The sequence below is a fragment of the Passer domesticus genome, chromosome 1, assembly GCF_036417665.1.
Source record: "Passer domesticus isolate bPasDom1 chromosome 1, bPasDom1.hap1, whole genome shotgun sequence".
NCBI lineage: Eukaryota > Metazoa > Chordata > Aves > Passeriformes > Passeridae > Passer > Passer domesticus.
The window spans coordinates 73,964,042-73,988,033 of NC_087474.1; the positions used below are offsets into that span (position 1 = coordinate 73,964,042).

Sequence of the window (23,992 nt, forward strand, 5' to 3'; positions counted from 1 at the left end):
ACAAATAGAACGTCGCTTTGATCAACACTTGTAACAATTATGTGCAAGGGGAAAAAAAACCCCGAAAGTTAATACAGCACATTATTTTATCCATAGGTTCAGTTTTGTGGATGATTTGCACTTTTTGCATTTTTTCCCCTCTTTACCACCCCTCTCCCTTTTTTTTTTCTTTCTTTTTTTTTCTTTTTTTTTTTTTTTTCTTTTTCTTTTTTAAAAAACAGATGTTGCCAAATGTTTTTGAATCACACGTATTCCAAAATGCCTCACAATCATTTGTGGAACCACCCCCAGGCTCTAAACCCTTATATCGCTAATGCAGCCTCCTTGTTGCTAGCTTGCCAAACAATAGCCATTGTTCCTGAAGGGTCTAGCCAAAAACAATATGATGTGCAACTGCCTTCCCACTGTTGTCTTTGCAAAATGACTTAAAAGTTCCAGAGATGCCTTTACGGATGGTGTACAGCACAAATAAATGCAAAAGGAGCAGAACACTTTGAAAAGCTTGTAGGAACATTGGAAGTGGGTGGAGTAGAAATAAAAAAGTTGTAGGGGGTGGAAGAGAGAAAAGCATTATGAGAAGGAGTTTATATTAAATGATACTGGAGTATTTAGCTATGCAGCTGTTTTTGTGCTGTTGCAGAAGTGAAACCACAAACATTTGAGTATACATATCACTACAACTTGCATATAATTTGTGAGTTTGGTGGTTGTGCAATTGCACCTTAAGTGATACTTTTATGTAGCTCTGATTTTGTAAAGAATCACTTTGAACAAAAATTTGGGAGGGAATATAAAATGGCTACCACTCGTGGTTGGAGAAATACATTATCTGAAGAAGAAATATCTGGAAATCACAGGGTCACAGACCCACAGCTATATATATATGGCCTGTAGCTTATGGGCAGTCTGGTCTGTATTGAATTCAAAACTTAAGCATTGAGGCAGGGGAAAAAAAGAAAAAAAAAAAAAGAGTTATTTTGAAGTGCCATCAGAAAAATTGACTTTATTTCTTATGTGTAGTTCATTAAGTGAAGGATCAGCTTGACTCTTCTGCTATTAGTAGTCAAGGCCATGAAAGAGGCTCCTTCATGAACCAGTGGAACTTCATACTGTTGTTCTCTGTGTTGTACATCTCCAGATATAAAGATCACTCATCTTCCATCAGCAGTGCGTTTATCGATAAAAAAAGCCCTGCAAGGCAGGTCAAACTCACAGGCACACTGTGTGTGGTGTGAGAATCGACTCTCAAGTCTTCCTTCGCATTTCTACTGCTGATCATCGATCCACTTAGTCATCCTAAGTCTCAGTCCTAGGCTCTGATACAAAGTCAGAGCTGAACTTTGACCACAGTCCTGAATCAGAGGTATAGAAAAAACCTGAGCAGGGGAAAAAAAGTCACCACAACTATTTCAGAAGAAAGCTAATTTTAAAAAAAACCCCACGACATTCTGGCAATTACCAAAGCTGATATTTCTACATAATATAACTCAATTATGAGGTATTTACTAATCACATCATATTTATTGTTAACAAATTGTTGCAAGTGCCTGCTACAATGGGCCTCTGTTTAGCATTTACTGGCTGCTTGACAAATGATCTGCAGTGTTAGAAGGTCACAGAAGAGTAGTAGAGAAACACTGGGAGGGGTGAAAAAGGGAAAGAGGAAAACCCCAAACCCCAAACATACAGCAAGACGAGACTGTGGGAGAATCTCAGATATGCTCTTAAAGTATTTCTTCCCTTATAAGGAAGAAAATCATCACCAGCATAAAGCACAGCCTGTGGGCAAAGCCTCTGCCACTCAGATGTGCCCCCAGCGTGTGTCCCTGGTGACGTGTCCGTGTACTCATCATGGAAGCGTGTTCCACTCAATGTACAGCTGCAGCGTCTTCCTCCCCGGGGGACACGGCATCTATATGTCCAGAGAAACAACACGTGGGCCCAGGTCTGACCCCCTGACCTCCACATGCTGCAAGCTGCTTCCAGAGCTGGGGGAAAGGAAATGACCCACAGGAAACAATGCAGGACATCATTCCGTGAGTGCACTCTTGTGGTCAGCTGGGAAAAAAAAACAAACCAAGAAACGAAACAGTCATGACAGAAATTAGGTTGATTTGGTCATTATGCTTTTCCTTTTAGTGGCTGTGGTGCCTTTTAGGAGTTTCTGTTTTGTTTTGCAGAATTGTTGGGGTTTGGAGTTTCCCGATTATCAGAGCCCTCCCAAGCACTCCTACACTCTCTGTCTGTGCATGTGAGTGCTGTCTCCTGTTCCCCAATGAGAAAGGCATTTTTAACAAATTGATAAGACAGAATTTTCCCATACAGTCACTATCAGGCAAGCAGAGCACCGCATGGCGTGTTAGAAATGAAAAAATGTGCTCTAACTTGGACTAGCCCTCCAGTTCCTCCCCCTTCCTCATCCCAGGGTCAGAGCCAGAGAGAGAAACATCTCCCAGTCTACAGCACTCACATTCCTGAACCAAATGCCAGATGCAGCCCTGTGCCCTGGGTTTGGTCCTTTTGCCCACCTACGTTAACTCTTGGGGAATTTCAAGGAAGCAGGAAAAACAGCAGCTGAAGGAATGAAAGACCAGACACTGCATCCAACATCAGCAGCAGGCATACAAAATCTATGTGTTGTGCCTTCCTTGTGTGTTGCCCCATATGCTTTGAGGAGCAATCAGTAAAGCCTGATTTCCCTCATACAGACCAAAAGTATCTGAGACCTGAGCTTGTAATGAAAACCATGCTTAGACAGGGGTTTGTACAGGAGGGTTTTCTATGGAAATGAGGCAAGGGGCAAAGTTGAATTCACTTTTTGCTAACATACCATCCCATAAAACACCTAAAATGTCAAAAACATTGAAGAGGAGGTTTAGGTTTGGGCAAAAAGTATGGTCACAGAATAATTAAATAATTAATGGAGGGGTTCTTTCCTTTAGCTCCGGTTGCAGTGAGCTTTCGGTTCTCCTTGGTGTCGGGAGCAGCCAGGGCTTTCCAAGGGTGGGCAGCATGAGGCAGCAGGCCATATATGTCAACAAGGCACTGTGTGGGCCAGCTTAAAAACATCTCTTCCTGCCATTGTTAACCTTGAAACCCTGGAATTTCATCCAAATGGATTTGACCCCTTGCAAAACAGCCTGTGCATACTTCCCTGATTATGGTATTCCTGTTAGATGAAAAGAAGGAGGGGGTGGAAGTGGAAGAAGAGCGGCTTTCTCCACCTCTGCCCAAGCAACACAAGTGTCCTGCTGCACTCCAGGATGGGCATGTGGCTTTGAGGAAAACCATCTTGTCCATTGTCCAGGAGGGGAGCAGGTCTGTGCACCTCAGGTGTGCCCCACAAGCAGCAACTAAAGCTAAAGGGGAGAGAAAATAACTCAGTTCCTTCACTCAGCTTGCACTTGCCTGTGGAAGAAAGTTGTTGGTGTAATTTTGACCCAAGCTTTAGGAAAAGTCTGTTATTTTGGCAAATTCAAGTCTGAAATGCCTTGTCCTTTCCCGTGGTGCAGCTCTCAGTCTGACCTAATGCTTTGCCATGCTTTTAGGGAGTTCTCAAACCTCTCCATCTATTTCCCCCCTCATTTTTGTACCAGTCTATGCCCTGCTAAATTCCCCATACCTCACTAGATGATCTCAAAATTTCATATAACTCAGAATAATCACTGATTAGTATTGCCATCTGCTTCCAGCTCTTCCACTTTGTTTTTCTCCATTCTATTTCCCCAGCCTTCCTACAAAAGGAACTTCACAGTTTCTTCCTTGACAGGGAAGGATGTCCACTACAGGCCACTGCTACCACTTCAGCTCTATCACTCAGCATATTCATCTGCCCTTACATGAAGGTGTTCCAATAACCAGACTGGATTTCCCAGAAATAGAAGAGCACTTAAAACACAAACTACCTTCAAAACACCTGAAACTAAAAGGTCTGGACAGAACATTCCAGACTTAATCAGAAGAGGATCTGAGTCTTCTCACTTCTGGCACAAGACTTCATTCCCTTTGTCTTCACTAGGCTTTGGATCAATGCATGCAAAAAATATTTCCACTGGGCTTTAACTTTGGCCATTCACCCGGCCACGCACTCCTGTACAGCCATGTGCTGTTATTGTGGTTCTAATTAGCAAAGGTTACACAGCTATATCTATTGTTTCAGCAAAGTTTGGGCCACGAAGTTCACATGATCATACTGAGCTGAAAATAGAGGTTATCAAGCAATCAAGCTAAGCACATTACTTGCAATTACAGCTCCTTATTTGTTTTATTCCCATACACTCACCTTCTTGTCCTGCCTTCCCTTCTCCCCAGCACTTGGAGCAGTGCTGCAGCCTTGCTGTGAGCAGCGACCCTGCATTGTGCAGCTGAATTAAACCCTATCACTGTACCCATCTAAAGGGACATTGGGACAGGGGTGACACGGGTGTGCCTTGGCAGTCACGGGACTGTAAATGATATTACAGCAAAGACACACCACTGGAAAGGACAAAGCACATTGAGTTAAACCTCTAGCCAGGCTGTTCATAGCCAGTGGATGCAAATGATTGACGGAGAGTTTTCCCTGTGCCAAAAGAATAATGAGAGATAAAAAGAGATTTGGACATTGTTCCCCTTTCACTCTCAGCCAGAATCCAAAGAAACAAGCATCACACATGCACACATTCAGGTATTTTGAAACAAAAGTGCACACAGAAGACTGAATTTGTGGAACCAACTCTGTTCTTAGCATCACTGTCTGTAGTTGTGTAAACTACTATGGCTATATGGCTATATATGGCTGTTTTCTTATTTACATTTCACCCATCTTGAACTGTGTTGTTGAATGGGACCATTTTACTTTTCTATTCAGCCTGTCATATTTTTGGTTCTAAGGAGCTAGCATGAGGTAGCTATGCTTGGATCACAGTGATGTATGCTGATATTCAAAATTTGCAAAAGGTTAGCTTAAAATAGCTTATTGATTGAATTAGTTCAATACCTGGAAACTATTGTATGGATAGTGTTACCTGTTTAAGCCCTGCTTGGTTCAGTTCAATTGTCCCTCTTAGAGATTCAGGTTATTGATAAGTGTGGTCTGCCACCACACTCTGCTGTTCACTGACTTTAAATGCCATGCTGAAAAACTGACATTAAGGGTACTTCAGCCTGGGGTTCTTTTTGTTTGCATTCTGCCCAGAGACCCCTTAAGCCCTATGCTTTTCTCAGAAGCAAAATCATGTCTAGAATCTCTTTTTCTGCCTTTTGTGCTCTATTTATGAAAAATCAGATTTCCTCATAATTAAGTGATACTGGAACAGTGGACTCTAAACCAAGATGTCACCCTTATTCAGGGAAGGAAAACCAGGGGCTTCCAACGTGGCTACTGCACTCCATAGAAACAGTCTGGTACTACAGCCTCTTCCCAGAGACCACCTCTTTAACTTCTCCCACTAGTTTATTCCTCAACAGCTTCTCCATATACAGGAGCCTTAAATAGCTCTTCTTGAGCTCTCTAGCTTGAGAGAAAAGGTTGCCAGCTATCCTCAAATCTAGCAATGATCACTCCACCAAAACTTGATTAAAGCAAGGGTTATTTGTGGGGCACACAAGTCTGTTGTTAGCCAAATACTTTGTGCCTGTCATGGAGTGGCAACCTCCTTTCTCATAAATGCAACCACAGAAAAATCACTTTCCATTTAATTAAAGGGTAAGATTTATCCTTTTCTCAAGAATTAGAGGTGTTTCAAATATGGTGGTGAAAACAAACTTTTCTAGATCTCAGTGCAAATGAAACCATTTCCTCAAAGACAACTATTCTAGGAATACCCCAAAATGGATATTAAGGGACAAGATGCAGGCAATTCTTTGATAAGAGGCTAGAGGTCAGATCTGATATAGCAAGCAGAAAAATTTTGTTCTTTCTCAAAAAATGAGGGGGGGATCTGATCAGGATTCCTCAAAAAAATGTGCAAGAACTGAACTTACACAAAACGTGGTAATTCTGAATGGTAATTCTGCTCTTCTCAAGCATCTGTTTTGTTTTCCCAGGTAATGCATTGTTAAGCACAGTATTGATTAGCTTTGATTTAATGCAGGTTCTCCTGTGACTACTTACCCATAACAATGAAGATTTTTCCTCCCTAAATGGAAATAAGAAGCAATAACATTTTCGAGCAGTAGGCATCAAACCCCGTGGTGGCTTATACCTGGAATATAAGAGTTCAGAAATTAAAATAAAAAATACTGTTCATTCTTAATAAACCAAATTTAAATACTCCCTTTATTATACTACATTTTTATTTCCCTTCCTAACCTCCACATTAATAAAGACTGTAGCTATAATAAAGTCTGGGAAGCTAATGGAGACATAAAGTACCTTCAGAACCAGGCTGGAGTGGTAAATATCAACCACATTTCATTTGACTCCATGTAAGAGAAACACCTAGTTGTCCTTTCCCAAGCAACTTTTTATGGTTTTTTAGGAACAAAGAACAGTTTGCATTTTGTTAAAACTGGTGCCACTTATGGAAAGAAATGAGAGCTTTCTAATACAGTGATTTCTAATACAATTTATCTGTCCCTGCATGAAATTCATATTGCAATGAAAAATGAGCAGCATAGCTTAGTTGTACACTGGAGACTTTTTGCTAGCCATTTCGTTCCCAAGCTCTGAAAAGGCTTGCAATTAAATCTGGCAGGCACAAGAAATTACATAACATGAGGCTCACACAAAACAGAGCTCCTGAGGAAGGCCAGAACAGCAGACACTCCCATCCCAGGCCTCTGCTGCTTCTCAAGGAACAGCAGCAAGAACACCTTATTGCACAAGTGCCATTTGTTTAATTAATCCAGTTCAGGCTGTCCTCACGTGAGGCATCCAGACACTGGATGGCTGAGCAGGACACAAAGGTGACACAGGAGGTAGGATGCCGTCAGACAGTGCCAGACAGGTTGTGCAAGGGCTGAAATAAAGGTGATGAAAGATCATGGCCCACCTTCTACCCCTTCTGGCAATGGCTCTGAGTCGTGTTCCATGTCTGTTCAGCTGACTCACTGTTAAACACACAGAGAGCAGAAAGGAGCAGCGACGTAAAGCCTTGGTTGGCATTTTGGAAAGGTCTTTGGTTGGGTTTGTTCCCCCTGCCTCACCCCAAGAATAGTATTTCTATTTCTGTCTCTGCCACTTCTCCATCTCTAATGGCACCTTTAATGTCAGACAGAGTAAGAAAGTATAACAGAGAGAGATTTGGAAGCTACTACAAACCAAACGCTTTTGCTAAATCTGTCTCTGCATTCCAAATTTCTGTGAGTACAGGTTGAGACCAACGTGAGGTTGAAGAGGCATATAAAAGCCCCATGTTACTTCACAGCCTTTGAGCCAGGTTTTCAATTATTTTCTTTCTTTTTGTGTGAAAGTATTCAATGAACCTAAATGAGCATTTTTATTAGAAATTTTTTAAGTGCTTAAAAAACCACAGTGGTGCAAGGACAACAGTCAGAACTCTGTGTAATGGATACAAAAATATTTTAACTCCAGAGCTGGTGTTATAGACTTACTTTCTATTCCACAACTTGCTCCTGCTTTCTTCCTTTTTGGTCTCCTACGTGTTGTACATATTCATGGCAGTCTTCCAGTGGCTGAGGTTGCAGTGAGAGTGCAGACAGCAGCCCTCACCTGCAACAGAAAATGAGCTTCTACTTATGCCATGAATATCCTATGCCATTTATAAATGCCAAGTTGTTTGGTTGTGGGTTTTGGGTTTTTTTTTTTCCCTAAGATATATACATTTTGGAAAACATTCTTGCTTCCTGAAAATGCTAAGCAGCTTCACAATGTCTCATAGGGAGGAAATATAACTAATAGTCATCTTTTAAAAAGTGACAACTGGCACATGAGTAGCAACTGTGCCTCATGCAGTATAATTGCTGGTATTTCAAAAGGTGACTTTGTAAGCAGGGGTGTTTATAAGGCACCCTGCTGTCTGCATGCTATTTGAAAGTTGCTGTGGTTTTGTGTGATTTTCTTTTAGATTTTTGTTTGTTTTGAGCTTTTATCTTCTCTGCAAAAGCAACAGCTTGACATTAAAGCAGAGTTTGGCAGGCAATTTAACTCTCAAGTAACAAAACTGTGGTCTCATATAGTGTCTGATACCAGAAGAGAACATGGAGAATAGAAATGAAACATGGAGATAAATTCTGAATATTATTTTAGAAGACCTACTTGTAAAATACTGTCTCCTTGTGAAAAAAACAGCTGTGTAAGAGAAGCATAAAATGAACTTCAACCAAATATTTTTGTACGGAAATTTCCCCAAGTGATGCATTTAAGTTACCTGTGTTCACCTCAAACAGTTCATAGGATCATGGACTAAGCCAGGTGAGAAGGAGCCTAAGGAGGTCATCCAGTCCAGCCTCCTGGCAAAGCAGTCAGCTGTGAACATGGGGGTTTTAAAAAACAAACCTCCCAATTATTTCTGTTTATATCCTAACCACCACTTAGGACTGGAAGGCAGCCTCCTCCTCATCAAGCTTTTGAAAACAATTACACAGGAATTTCTTTTTCTTCTTTAGGTACAAGGGTATTTATTTTAATATGACAGAACATGAAGCCTTTTCCATCGTGCAGTGAACAAGGCAGGGAAAGAAAAGCCTCTCTTGGTAAATAAATACGTCAGCACATACAAGCAAGGATTTGTGGAGACAATGGAAACGTGGACATCTGCCTTGTACCAGTTAACTCCAGGAAAAAGAGGTAAAAAACACTATTGCCTTTGACATTTATAGTTACAGCTTTGCCATATGGAATTACAGTGATGCAAGCCCAGACTAAGTGAGCCCATAATCAGGTTTTTCAATCTAGTCAAAGGAGGTGTTGGGGAGAGGTAATGTTGACAAGTAACTAAAGTATAACTGAGGCAGTATAGTGAATAAGAAGTAGCAGAAGAAGTCAGAAAAAATATATATTGCTTCCCCCACCAAAACCTCTCTCAAAACAATAGTTTTACTTTCAGGTCTGAGTTTGATGCTGTTGTTCACATGTAGCAAACTTGAGTTTAGGCCCAGGACAGCTTAAGGGTTTCCAGGAAAGAAAGTGCCTCAACAACAGAGTAATAAAAAGGTAAGGAAGTCCTCATCATGTGCTGAATCCTGAATGTCTGCTCAAGGAGTGAGATAATGTGCAATGTGACGAAGTAGGAAGCTGCTAATGACAGACAAGCTCCAAACTGGATTGTTCCTGGGGATTCCCAGGTGCATATCAGATGAAAAAATAATAGCAGCAAGGAAAATGCAAGAAAACATTAGAATAAAAAAGAAAAGAGTATTCTTATGATCTCTTGGTTGTGTAACCGTCTCCATAGCCTCATCTTGAGTCACTTTTCCAAAGCTTTGTCAAGTCAATTGTAAATGCACCTCCTAAAGAAACAAAATTGCATTGGCAGGGAGAAAGATATGGTGATCCAAAAGGTCTTTTCTATCTCTAATTACCATGACCTCAGCCGGACATGCCCAAAATCTTTTAGAGAGGAATGTGTATTAACACTTCCATGAGGACATGGGCCCCTGGGGAGGTGAATGTGTAATTGCTCCAGCAAAGAAACATCATCTAACTAGTCAGGAATGAAAAGTTTTTGTACACTGAGCCAGTATTAGTCCAGTTGAGAAATTTCTTGTCTTTTTTTTCCTTTATCATCAACAGTTTCCAAGTATGATCCATTTCAACTAGGCTTTCTAGTCCACCTAGCAAAGAATCTCCCAGATTTCAAATATTTTTAAACTTCAGATGAACAGTTTAATTCAGCAGTATTTTATCATATTTTTTTAAACTTTATCATTATCAGATAAGTAAAATTTTGTTTAGGGAAGAAGTTGAAACATGTTTCAGATAGTCTCTTTATTGAGTATGTCTCCCCTCTAAAAATCAGCATCTGTAGTAATAACTAGAAATTATTGTACTGCTATTGTTAATGTGACTTGAATGAAAAAGAACTTTACAGGAAACCTTATAAATATTTCTATGCTGTAAAGTTTTTAGCTAAAAACCCCCCAGGTTTTAGAAAAAAAATATTTCAGTTTTTGTTTCTGTTTTCAAATAACAAAGATTTTCTTTTAAATTGTTACAAAATTTTTCAGCAACATTATATGCAAGTTTTTTATTTACACCTCTGTATTCAACAGGTACATTAAAGTGTTATAAGAGATTTAAAAAAACAACAAACTTCAATCATATCCATCTATTTCATGAGAGGGAAAAGGACATTACTGGCATTTTAAAAAGAAGAAGCACAACTGGTCTGTTTTGATAGTAAGTCCCGAGAACTTACCAGAACAAATATTACTAATGACTAGAGAGGTGATAGTTCACTGCAATTTAGATTCAGCATTCCCAGAAGAGCTTATTGCATAATCAATTTGAACCTACATAGTTAAACCAAATCAAGGGATTAACATAAAAATCAGCACAGGAGCATATAACCATGTCAGACCCAGGCACACTTCATCTCTGCTTTCAGTCTTTGAGGCAAAGACCTGGGAATAACATCGAGAGTGGAACTATTGAGAAAGCTGGGGAGGCCTCAGCTTGACATGGAGCAGCAACAGGGTGCCCTCTAAGCCTGAAATCAGGGAAAGATGTTGTAGTTTTAGGGTATTTCCCACCCCAACCAAACCACAACCAAAGTAGCACTAGCTTAAAACTTGCTGAGGCTGAGAGGACTGGAAAAGCACATACCGGTGAACATATGCCTCTGGCTCTTCATATCAGTTTTGTCAGTGCTGAAGATAAATATTTGAAGAGGAAAAACTTACACATTTTTCTCTTTGTTAAAACAATAAGGGAAGAAATCTCCTACTTCTTGCTCCACAGTGATGTGACTTTGTTTGGTCACTGATAGCATTCAAATTGCCTTAAGGGCTATGACAGGAAAAGGCTACATTTAAAATAAGGTTTGAAAGAGGTATGAGCTGCTACCCAATCTCTGAGGGAAGTGGAGATCTTTTTATTATTATCATCATCATCATCATTACTTTGTTATTGTCTTGAGATTAGCCTTAAAAACAAGAGCTATTTTTGAAACTGAAACATGGGTGAAAAATGCTTGGGTACTGAGCCAAGGTTTCCTAGGGCACTGTTCCTTAGCTGGGTTTTTAAACATTGTAGAAAACACTTCAAAAAGTTTATTGTTTTTAACATTTTTTTTTTTTAAGTAATATACACAGTACAATGCTCCTTGATAAGGCTAAGCCAGACCTGGAGATGCTCGAATGCAGCTGGAGGCAGGCAGGCACCCCCTGTTCCAGCACTGGGAGCTGCTCACCTTCGGGGCACTCAGGGAGACACAGCCATGCCAGAGGATCCTGTTGCTGTTCCTCAGAAATCCCTTTGTCCTCCAGGTGGGTGAAAGGGCTGCAGCCAGAGACTTAACCCTGCTCTTTGAGGTTCAGTCCTTAGCAGGGCCATTAACCCCACATGTGGAGCCCAGCTAGGATTGCAATAGATGGGAAAAACTGCTCCTTTCCTCCCTGAGGACTGGCTTTCCATAAGAGCAATGCTCTTCTAGAGTGCAGCTGGGCTGTGCTGGTTAAAAATACCAAACTGCATGGACTGCACATGGCAGATGCACATCAGCAAGGAACTTGGGTGTGTGCCCCACCTTCAGCTTGTTGAAAACAACCTGTGTGCAGCTGAATTTGCATTTACCCATCTTGCTAAATTGGAAAGGGTAAGATCTACAAGGGACTGCTACAATATAAATCAGGCACATACTGTTCCATTTTCTCAATTAGGAATGTGCTGTTAAAACTTGGAATGACAGTTTAAGGAATGTAAGATGAAAGAGATGTTTTTCTGTGTTGTTATGAAAATTCTCATTGATTACAAATAAATACATCACGATTGACATTTTTCCTGAGGTAGTTAAGGGAAGAAGAGCTTTTCCTGTCAGCAAAGTGTGATTTTTAGAAGGTCATTACTTGGTGGAGAGGAGATAGTGGGTACCTGTTTCCAAAAATGTGACAGCTTCACTGTGTCTTCAACTAAGATAATTGATTAAGTGCATATTGGATTAAAAAATATGTTCTAGGGGGATCCTGTCAACTATACAAATGCCTTAATGTCTACAGTACTACCATGTGAGAGCTGCAAGTGGCAATGAATTCCTAAAAAGGAATTATGTATTGTTTTCCTCTAAAAACTGAGTTCTTAAAAAAATAAAAGGCAGAATCCAAGAAAACTTGGCATCTGCCCAGCTGTATGTTGGAAATAACCTATGAATTAGCACTTTGTAAAGCACAAACTCAGCCTCTGTTCTGGAAGGGTTTTCTGCGTTGCCCTTTGTTTGTCACTGGGCAGCTCTGCACCTGTTTCATACTGTACATATTTGGAATTTTTCTGTATTCTTCATCATTTCAAAGACAGGAACATAAACAGCTCAGCTTTTCCTGAGATGACTGTGTCTGTGTGTGTGTATATATGCATCACTGAAACTTCCTAGACTCAAATGCTGTTTTCTCTTGCCAGACTCGCCTGTGGGTCTTCCTGAACAGCAGGCACTTTTTCAATAGCAACTTGGAGATACTGAGGGAGAATAGAAGGTCATTTTCTAAGACAGGATGCCAAGAGGACAGGAATTGAATGGTGCTGGCTGGCCACTAGACGCCATGCAAATCAAGAATGCAGCGTGGTCCCCAGGGAAATAGTTCATGAGCCTGGAGTATATGATAAACCTGCAACCAAAGCCTTCTCAGGCAAGTGCGATAACAATGTGTCACATTCCAGAGGAGTCAAAAACAAAGGTTGCAAAAGTTCTTGCGAAGCAGCACTCCCTCAAGACAACTGTGCTTTCAAGGAAAAGGAAAGATTTGGCAGGTTCTGTCACTTCTGGCTATTTTCTGAAAACAACACTGAAGGGTTACGGTCAGTCTGTCTTGAAGCCTCTATGTAAGTGACAGCAGAAAAGAAATGTAAGAATCTCCAACTTTTAAGAGGTTAAAAAATTGATATGCCTATGCAGCCACATACTGAAAATAAAGTAAATGCCACAATAAGGAGGTGGTAAACAGATATTTCCACAGTACATTACAAATAATTACCTGTTTTAATGTAGTGTCGGCCACCAGCTACACTAAGCTGTCTCTTTAATTGCTTTCTTATCTTTTCCATTTGCATATTGCACTGCTTTCATAAATAAGTAGTCACTTCATTGCTGCTCATAAATTGAGGGTAAACAGTTCACGGTATGTACTCCTTCTGTTTGCCATTGTTCAGGGACCGGTCTGTGCAAACAGATCATGAAATAACTGCACTGAGGAGATGTTATTTACTATTAATTAATGATGTTGGTTGACTGGCCAAGTCCCATGGTCTGCAGGAGAGGGGGATAAGGTATGGGAGACCAAATAAATCACCTTTGCCTAGGTGACAGACAAAATCCTGACATTTGTGCATGAAGGACAAGATTTCACAGGTAGAGCATAACTTATGGTGTCCTGAGAATCAAGGAAGGAAAGATCAAGAGTGCCCCAGAATTCAGAAAGTAGCTACACTGTTCTTTTGTGAATCAGATCAAGCTTACTGCCTCACCCTGCTTTCAACTTTGAGGTTTGCTGCTCCTCTTTCAGATCTGAAGGTCATCTGAGCTCATATGCTCCTTTGCTCCAGATATTCCTGCCAATAGCAGTACAAACAACACAGACCTTTGTGGTGTTGCTTCGTAAAAATTCTTTGATATCATCAAAGATCCCTTCTCCTAGCAGAGTATCACAGTGCACCTCACAACACACCACTTCAGCAGTGGGATAAAGGCCTTTGCGCCAAGCTCTAGAGCCAGAGATCATTAGCTGAATTGCAAAGGGAAAAAAAAGTAGAAAAATTGGAAGAAAAAAAAATTTAAAATAGCAAAACTGAAGGCTGGAAAGACTGCCAAGATCACAGCTGAGCTGTGTGTAGCAAGGCCATGTTTTTCACACAGATCCCCAAAAGCTGTTAAGTCAGGCTAAGGTAGGCACTGACTCCTTATTCTCAAAGGCACCCAGAATTTATGCATAGGTGAATCTGAAACACACAACCACATCAGAAAACAGCTACAAAGAGAGCCTCTAGAACAGGATCTGCTGGGCAAGAGTGTAACACTATACAGCCAGGAAACCAACACTGTTCAAAACCAAGTAGATGTCCTGTATAATAACTTCCATTTCTGGCACTGTTTCTTAAGGCATTTCTCTGCCTGTCTTACTGTTTATACAGTGCTCTATTTCTAACTACAATTACATGACAATCTCTAACAGCCCTCAGAAGGAACTGTTCAGACCACCATATTTTAAAAAAATAAATAAAGGCTAGCAAGTTACCAGTCATTCACATATTACAAGGACCAAAAATTACTCTCAAGCACTCCAGCAGCTTCTAACTAAGAATAGAGAAAGTGTCAGCTGGATCACAGACAGTGCTAATAAGCTCTTTAACAACTGCAATTTGCCTTCATAACTGTCTCCTGAAGAAAAATCCAAAGGTTGCCATTAATTTTACTTTCTCTTCTCAGAAGTGCATTAAAGACAATCAGCCCTTTGCTTCACTGGTAATCCACACAGTGAAAAAGCTTTCCCTCTCTCCTCTGCCCCCATCTGTGCTTCTGAGGAAACACAGAGCCTTAGAAATAAAGGAAAGTTGCAATGCCAGTCATTCACTGTCATAGACCTCCCCTTCCTCCCAAATAATGTTTGCTGGCAGTAGTCTGCCCACTCTGGATAGACAGAGAAAGTTATCCACCAAATGGCCAGAGCATTACAGAGGTTTGGGAAGCCAGGACATTCTGTTGTTTCTGCAGCTAAAGAAAATGCAGTCTTTGTAAGTGCAACCTATGCAACAATCACAGGTCTCCTTTCCTCCATCCCTATTCTGGGCAGTCATCCAGTTTTCCAACAAAGCTTAAATCTCCAGGTGATATGATCTCTCAAAGTCTCACACTTACCAGAGATGAGTATGAATCTCGGGTTGGGATTTGCAGCCTGAATTTTCCCCATTGCTATAAATTGCTGACATTTAATCTTCCAGTTTAGATTCACCTGCAGGGATTAATACATTTGGAAAACACAAGAATCACAAATTAGAACAGTGATTCAAAGCCTGTCAACTAAAAATAGATGTTTTCTGTGCAGATATCACTTATAGCTGAACATATGTAGTCATTACAAATCTATATGAGTCCTGGCTCTTATTTTCTGTTTCCTCATACTTAAAACCTCCTACACAATTATTTCCTATATGATTCTTTCCTTCCTACCCACCCCAGCCACTGCCCTTCCTGGTAGTGTGCCAGTTCTGTTATTGTTCAGAGGTGAAAAACAAGACCTATCCCAGGAACTCACTCTGGCAAAGCTTAACCCAGAAGGATTAATTTAAGAAGAGGGAAACAGCCCAGTGCAGGGGCTTCTGAGCAGGGCTGGTAGTGCTGATATGGCACAGAGAGCCATGTGCATGGCTCTGCTGTCCACTTGCTTCACAGTGACAGGGGGACAGTCCTGCAAGGACAGAAAGCTGGTCATATTCAAGGAGGACAAAAGTTACATTTAGGATTAACTTCCTGGCAAAGTAATAATGAGCTTGCCATGAGGATGCTCTGGGGTTTGAGAATGAAACAGGGGTGAGCCATTAAGTGGTGAAGAGAAGCAGTGCTTCCCTCCCACGTAGCCTGAACACACAGCTGACGATTTTATCCATTTATACCATTTGAGGAACAATTTGACTTGGCATCTGGGCTGCCCAGGGGCAACCTACAGCTTCTGCAAAGCCACCTACAAAATGAAGCTCCATAAAGAAGTTCTGAATATTTGTACCAACTGAAGACCTGCTCCCCAAGGATTACTGGCATTCCATAAAATTTCACTGTTGAAATTTCACACTTTTCTTTCCAGTTTACAAGATCAACTCACTGGTACTTTGTTTTATTATATGTTTTTTTTTTCTTGAGAAAATAAGCAGACACTGTATGGAAGTGAATTAGCCTTCATTCAAAACATGTTTTGCAAAAGGTTGGATTTCATTCAGTGCCAACCAGAAGACAGGCAGTGATCTTATTTATGAGGGCTGGATCTATTGTCCAGGTCTAATTAGCTGATTATTACACTTCCCATTTCTGTTATTGTAGATCCTTAGTTCTTTTTGTAACCTGATGTTCTTTGATGTTTTTCAGAGCAAGCAAAAGACATTTCTATTTGTCCTAATTGTTCAGGAAATTAAAACTGCCAATATTTTTTCAGCTAATTAATGTGAAATGCTTTGTTTGCTGCTCCTAGAACCGACCTGTAACATCTTTGTTGCTCTCTCTCTCTCTAAATCACCAACTGCTCCTTTGCTTCCTTTCACCATCCTACATCACTCAGCAACTTTTTCCACGGGACATTTCCTCTCACCAGTTGTTCATTTGCCCATAACAAAATATATCCTAATGGACACATTAAGCTTTTTTTCTCTCCAGATATGACATAGCATCCTGCTGTTGACAGCAGAAGTCACTTCTGCAGGAATAGAGGCTGCTGCTTCATGTAGGAGAGGAGTAAAGGTGTGCAACAGGCCACTGCACTGCAGGCACAGGTGGGTAGGATGATGAGCAACTAATACTTCATGTTCACTGGATTCTTTAAATATTGTGATTGGGGGGGGAAAAAGAAAAAAAAAAAGAAAAAGTTTTAAGGCTTTGTCATTGCTGCTTTAGCGAGTAATTAGTGTGATCAATTTTTGTAAGCATAAGGGTCTTTAGATAGCTCTGTCAGCACTGTATAGGACCCATCAATTAAGTCTTTCACATGGCACATGAGTTTTAGAGGCCTGTTTTAACAACACTTGTCTACACCTGATCTAGCCTAAGCACTCCCATGTAACTTTTTTGTAGACCCTCTTCCTTCAGAATTATTTACTCTTCCACCTTAACTTCATATTATGGAAATCACCCGTAGGAAACCAGGCCCTACATGTCTTACCTTCTAAGCCTCTGTGGTTTTTGAAGTGTTTGAGGTTGTGCCTATCCATAGGCAATTTGTCTCTGTAGCCATTGCACCTGGTACACCTTATCCTTCTTCAGCTCCTGGACTGCTGCCACAAGGCTAAGGATTAAAACTAAATTGACCCCTTCTTTTGACATTGGGTCAATGCCCCCATGAAGCGTGCTGCAATGAAGAATCACGAGTGAAATGCATTTCCCAATGTATGGTTTGCTTTTACTGCTGCTTCAGTGAAACATGGAGTGCCTACTAACAAAGGTCAGTGGCATGAAACATCTATCAAAAGTTTTTCCATGAAAGTAAATCAGAGTGTGTTTAAAATAACAGTAATTCTCCAGAAGGGCTGACAAATACTATTTGGTACTGGGACAGGGAACACTCTTTCCACCCATAAATCAAGATGCCACAGAAAAAAGCAACAGGACTTCTTCATATTCTCCTTTCCCATACCTTCACCCTTTTTCTTGTGATATCATTGCCCCAGGAAAATGATGAACACTTCCAGGAAGAAAATCGTTCTACTGGCAAGCCTGTTCATTATATGCCATCCTTCAGATTGTACTAATAGCTTGTTCTGGTGGCATTTGCAATATGAACAGCCATCTGCAAAGCCTAAAATCATCAATATACTTCTAAATATATCCTGCATAATTGAAAAGTTTTGAAATGCCTGTGTCTGGGTTTGGGGGTTTGTTTTGTCAGGTTTTTTTTTCCCTTTTGTTTGGTTTGTTTTCTTTTTATTCTAAGTGTCTTTTGGCTTAAGAAAAAGATACCAGAAACTTTAAGATACGTATATCGACAAAAGTAAATTTAAAACGCTGTACATGTGCTAACTAAAGCTGTGGTAGTGCTCATCTAGCTAAGGATGACTTAGCTAGATGAGCACTACCTGACTTAAGCTATTATCCTAGAATTGCCATTTTTTGAAATAATCCTGGGTCTCAGAATAAAAAATGGGAGTACACCAGTACATCTTTTCTCCACTCTAGTTGCAACACTAAGTCTTCATGGCAGGAAAGCAAATGAACAACAATATCCTGTAAGATAGACACATTTGCAATGATATTGCTCATCTTCAGCTTGAAATTCCTTACTGCTCCCTGGCAGATTGCCTTTCCTAGAGCACCATGGAACAAGAAGGAGAAGAGATTTTACTCACCCATATGTTTCCTCTCACTCCTAAAATCCAAGAGCCACATTCTCTGTACTGGTGTCCTTTTGCCTGGCATAAATCAATTATTTCTTTTCTCTTATATAACTAAAATGAGTCATAAATGCATAGAGTCAGACAGGTACTGCATGTCCTTAAAGCACCTGGAAAAAGATACCGAGGGGTAGGGAGAAAACAATCATTTTGCTTGCCCATAATATAATGGTGGGTTTATTTTCTTTTAATTAATTATTAAAATAGATTTTTTAAAAGGTAGTTATAGGCTGCATAATTTCTGTCTCAAGCTGCATGAACATAAAATTCTCTTTTCTACAGCTCATTTAAGGAATCCAGCCAAAAGTAAGCCTAGTTGAAAAGGAATATTTGACAGCACTTATGCATAGCATCATATTTGTAATATCAACTATCCTGGGCACTTCAAGACAAATAATTTTGGATACATTGCAGCAGGCTTTATTGGAACTGAGGACAGAGGGGAAAGTAATGCAGGAGCATGCAAATGCAGTTGTAATTTTACATCAGAACGTAAATGAAAACATTTTTTAAAAAGTGTAATCTTAAACAAAAAATGGGAAGTCAGAGAGATAACTCCAGGAAGAATTAAAAGTTATTTGAAAGAAAAACTCGCTGAAAAAGAGGCCTATGGTCAGCATAGCTGTCAGCAAACCACAGCATGAATAAGACCTGACAGACTACTGAAGACTATTGAAAAACCCTTTAAGTGCTCTGTTAAGAGCAACTAAATATGATTGTACATGTTGCAGGACTTGACACAAACTGGGAATTACTCCTTCCCCCCAGTTTGTGCTGCTCTAATAAATATATGTACATATGAGACAGGGCATACCTAGAGGATTATTGCTTTGTATCAAAACATCTCAGCTGACTATGGCAATGAAAAAATGGATCCCATATTTATACTTAATCCCATGTTCACTGTAAGGGGTGAGTTACTGGAGGCCAGGGGGACCAGTAGGGAGCAGGAACCAGTGCAGGTTGGGAGCTGCCTTTTAGAAGAGTCCTGCTGCAAAAACCACATCAAGAACCTGTGAAAGAGAAGGCAAGAGAGTAGCAGCTGTTAGTGAGTAGGAACTACTGAGAAAGAAGCTAGCCTTAAAGATATTCACACGTGGAACTTATGGCAGGCTACCACTGACCACTGCCTACACACCACTCCCTGTGCTGTTTACACAATAGCAGAAACTGTGCAGGCAGTGGGGAGATTTCACAGAATATTCACTGCCACAGAAAGGAACACCCAAAATTTATGCCATATTTTGTTTTTGTAGGGCTCTTTTTCACTACAGACTAGCAGCAAATGTTGTGACACTCCACCCTGTCCCCCCAAACTGTGCATGCTCTGGTGTTGAGCTTTCAGCATTTATTTTCATATAACCATAGGAGCCAAGCAATTCAACCACGTCCCCATTAAATTATATGTTTGTGAAAGGGAAATTTCCTGGCAAATACAGAAGAGAAGCTGGAAAGATCAATTGATATAACCTGTTTGTGACCCATTTTTTATTAATAGGAAGCAATTGGGCAGGCAGTGTTACTAACACTTTCACTCAGGTGCAGCACCATCTGCTTCTGCTCTTTTTGGTATGGGGCTATTAGATGTTCAGTCCTAACTCCCTGATTTAGGTATAGGATGAAATTGGTATGTTGAAACTTTACAAACCAAGGGAGACCAATGTCAAGCCCTTGAAGGAAGATCAGAGCACAGGACACTTAGGAAGCCTGAGACTAGGCTGTACCTTGCAGACCTGTGGTATAAGATGTATAATAGCCCTTTTATCAAAGAGCAGACATACTTTTAAAAACATCAGATGCACATTTTTACAGGTGAATAGGGTTCATTGTTTAGTTAACACTGAGACTTCACTAAAGGAGGTTGTCCCCTTCTCTCACCGGGAGAGAGAAGTCAGGGAAAGAAGCTCTTGACCAGCCCCCACAGCACATGTTCCCCCTGACTGCTCTGCTGAGGAGCACTGGGTGTCCAGAGGGTCAAGCTGGACTCTGCTCTCAGAACATGGATATCCATGCTTGTTCCTCCTGTGCTTCCCAAACTCAGTCTGACCTTTGAGTAAGGACTTGTTTTGCAATAGCTCAGACTATTTAGCCTTTCATTTGCTTGTTTTGTTTTTAAATTAAATGTGATGTCTTCAAAACTTGTAGCTATACAAATTTCAAGTTCAAAACTGGAACTATGTGAACTTACTCAATGGCTCTTCTACCACTTGTAAGTTTGTGTTTTGACATGGAACAATGATCCCTCATCCAATCTCTGGCTTTAAATACCTGCTTGCTTTACTCTTTCTGTTTAATTACTGAAGTAATAAATCTCTCCTTTACAGTTTATTTAAAGTACCTTCCAAGCACATGATCCACACACCACATTGTTTGTGCTTAGAGGCCCCTCAGCAAAAGCAAGAGCATTCAACTATTGAATTGTAAAATTACTAGAAAACTCACACTTCAGACTTATGGCAAAAGGCAGAATATTGCTGTTATTGGCATTGTTGAAAGTTTACAACAGGGACTCACCATTTATTTTTTCAACTGGAAGTTTCCACGGGATATCTAAAAGATGTTTATAGCTTAGATTTAACAGATTTCACCATGTTGAAAGAATTAGTTGGATGACTTCAGTTAGAAGAATCACTCCAAAGACTGTTTAACCTACTCAAAAAAGAAAAAGGGGTGGAAAAAACCCAAGAAACAATCCCCTACAGCTTTTAAATTTGGAGATTTGAAGTCTTCTTTATCTTATTAACCTACTTGAAATCTGTATTTAGAACCTGACAAAGTTAAATATAAAGAGCTGACTCTTACTGATCCCAAAAGGAGTTAATTTAAAATCAAGAGGATTCTCATAGGCTGAAGTTCTTATTTTTCCCTTGATGGGTTCCAGGATAATAAGCTATTATAAAAGAAATAAAAATAGTTGTAAATCTTCAATATGAAAATGGGTGTCTCAGCTCTGGCATATGCAGTCACTGTGATTATGGGACTATTTAGGCAGATAAGTGGAAGTGTGGGGGGTTTAATGTTTATATGAAGAATTTCAGGCACTTTCCCTCTCTACTGTAAAGCTGGTGGAGTTGAAATTCACTACAGAACCATTTAGAATCTTTCCCACGGGACACGAAATCCTGTGAAACAGCTCTATTTCCAGTGGGAACTGGTAAGTTTCTCTTGCAGTTGACTGAGATTTTAATGTGACTTTGACAATCTGGCTGTTTTCAGGCTGATCTTCCTTAGACATGCCAGTCAAGGCATTAGTTGACCAAGATCCTCTCTGTCTGCAAAGTAATTACTCTGAGTGCCAAACCCTTGGGAAGCACTTTGCGAAGATTTGAATGCCAGACCCTGTCTTGGCACTGAAGTGCTTCTTCCTGAAGTATCTCATATCTCAGTCTGACCAACTAGAAAGCCAAGCAGGACTTCACTTTGCAAAGCACACAGTGAAATGAGAGCACTTAATGCAGTGGCTGTGCACTGAGAGAGGCAAGCCTCAGGCTGGCCTATGGGATTCTGAGTCCCAGCTTGCACGAGCAAACACAGATGGCAAAATTGTCACATCCAGCTCCTGAAAACTCCCGGTTTTACAAGCCCACTTTGTCAGCCTGCAGAGCTGCACTGCATGCAAGAAAGGAGTTGTTCCAAAGAAAGCACCTGCTGTGGCAAGTCAGATAGAAGTATAGCCTCAAGAAGAGATTTCCTTCTGTCCCAGTTTGTTGCACACTCCCACTTTTACTGTTTCCTTACTACATCTCACCAGGCAAGATCTTGTGCCCTGAATTCTTGAGCCAACAGACTACTGCTTTGTTCCTTTATTTGGAAAAACACCCACCATCACCACCACGAAAACCCCATTTCTGCTTTGACTCAGGTAAACAGTAATTTAACATTTAAGTGTTCAAGATCTGGATTTTCTCATCTGCTCCTGTAGTTTTTAGTTTGAATTTTAGAAATATTCATGTCATATAGCACAACATTAAACATGCCACCAGGAATAAATAATAAATAATACCTTGAGTACCAGACATCATAAACAAAGATAACGTTAAGAAGAAAGCTGTGAGAATGAATAGTTTCAGTCTGTCCTAAGCTTTTAAGTGTTAAGACTACTTACCTTTGTAAACATAATATTCAGAAGCAACATTAAAACAGGATTGTTGCTTTGGTCATCTAGAAGTGCAGTGTGGGAGGAAAGAGGAAAGGAGGGAGAGAAATCATGGACAGGCCAAGATCACCACCTAGTGACAGAACTTCTGCTTTGCAGGGGGTTTACTTAAATATCAGACAAACTCCTGGTGCTGGAGAAAAAAAATATCCCCCTTTATACAACAACAGTCCTCTAAAGGAAGGATTATATATTGCTTCAAGATTACAAAAAAATATCATAGCATACGATCTGGTAGAGTGAAGTATGTAGCACTTTGTTGGCTCTTTTTGTTTGCTTGTTTTGAAAACTATCAAGAAAAATATTTTCTTGTGTTTGTGGAAAACTGATGTGTCTAAGCATTTGTTCTACTGTTCCCCAAAGTAACAGTTTAGATAAAAATAAATATTAATTTTAAATTAATTATTTTGTCATTATTTAATAGAGGCATGAGTTTTCTAAACTGGTGGGATCCCGAAAAACACAGAATAAGAACTACATAAAAGAGGAAATGTTCCTTCTGCACGAGGGAAACAACCCTGGGTGTGTAACTTTGTGCAGCACCTGGCTCTGAAGGAGAGCTGGGTGAAGTATGGAGATGGGTCTGGAATCTGTCTTTAATTCTTCCAGCATGTTTTTATTTTCTTTCATTTCTCAGTTTTCCTTCCCTTCCTGTACAAAACTGCCATAATTAAATATTCTAAACTTGAGGCATGATCTTTGATGTTGACGTCTACCTTTTTATATTCAGAACAATAAAACTCTCCTAGCCTTCCAGATGAAGCTAATGTTGCCTCCCTGCTTGTTATTGCAGCATCCTTTTCCCCCATTCTGAGAAATACACCTTTCCTTGCTCCCTTTCACACCCTACAAAGATCCTCACCATAATTCAGTGCATCCTAGTCCTCCCCACCCTAGCTAAGTTCCATGCTTTTATTTCAAGGTATTCCAAAGTGTGTGCCACTGAAGCCACCTAATGGACTATCAGGGCATTTTCACCCACATCCAGTGAGCCTCTCATGTCCCTGGCTGCCACTGACTGACTTCTCAAGCACTGTTTTGCTTTATCCCTAATCACTCAAATTACTTACCTATGTGATAACAGCCCAAATTTTGGCTTTTTAAAAAACAATTTTCTAAACCCTATCATTTTAGCACAATGCTGTAGACTCGTACTTCCCCCATGCTGCCTTCAGATGACAATTTTCTGCAGTCTCACCTTTAGTTACAGCCTCTGTAAGGCAGGTCCTGTGTGTGCACACCAGCACAAGAGGGCTACAGCAGGGACCAAGGCTCTAGGCTGTGCAGTGCCAGGAGCAGGGCTGCACACCTCTGCCAGGGTAGCTAGGGAACAGCAAATAACCTCCCATGAGGGAGGGCGCTTGGAATTGTGCTAAAAGCAGAAGCTGTGCCCAGCAAGGTTTGGAAATGGAAAGGCATCCATTAGCTGTAACTGCTCCAACGCTAAACAGAGAACAAATAGTGCAGGCATTAGAAACATTCTTTCTTAAGGCACCATTATTTATTTTATTTATTTTTAAGATAGCACCAGGAACAGTTTAGGCAGCTCTAAAGTAAAATGCAACCGCAGTACAAAGGTGCTGCTCAGCTGATAGGCACTGTGCAAAGGGGCAGCCTCCTCTGGTCCTGAAACAGTTGTGCTGGGATGAATTCCATGT

General features: G+C 40.4%; 2 long non-coding RNA genes across 4 annotated transcripts; one reads left to right on the forward strand and one right to left on the reverse strand.

Annotated features, from left to right (window-relative positions):
• The first annotated feature begins 315 nt into the window (after positions 1-315).
• LOC135303212 (uncharacterized) lies at positions 316-13,024 on the forward strand. Its single transcript, XR_010364694.1, has 5 exons — positions 316-519; positions 1,749-2,036; positions 8,551-8,731; positions 11,185-11,370; positions 12,497-13,024. It is a non-coding gene; the product is annotated as an uncharacterized LOC135303212 (long non-coding RNA).
• On the reverse strand, positions 1,938-22,364 carry LOC135303203 (uncharacterized). 3 transcript variants are annotated; one of them, XR_010364691.1, is made up of 9 exons: positions 22,284-22,364; positions 20,693-20,827; positions 18,993-19,191; positions 18,134-18,288; positions 16,954-17,139; positions 14,946-15,039; positions 6,095-6,185; positions 2,471-3,359; positions 1,938-2,058 (listed from the first exon to the last, which is right to left on the reverse strand). It is a non-coding gene; the product is annotated as an uncharacterized LOC135303203 (long non-coding RNA). The 3 variants fall into 3 exon arrangements; XR_010364687.1 differs by having other exon boundaries at positions 2,027-3,359; XR_010364688.1 differs by lacking the exon at positions 20,693-20,827 and having other exon boundaries at positions 2,027-3,359; positions 22,284-22,357.
• Between the last annotated feature and the right edge of the window lie 1,628 nt (positions 22,365-23,992).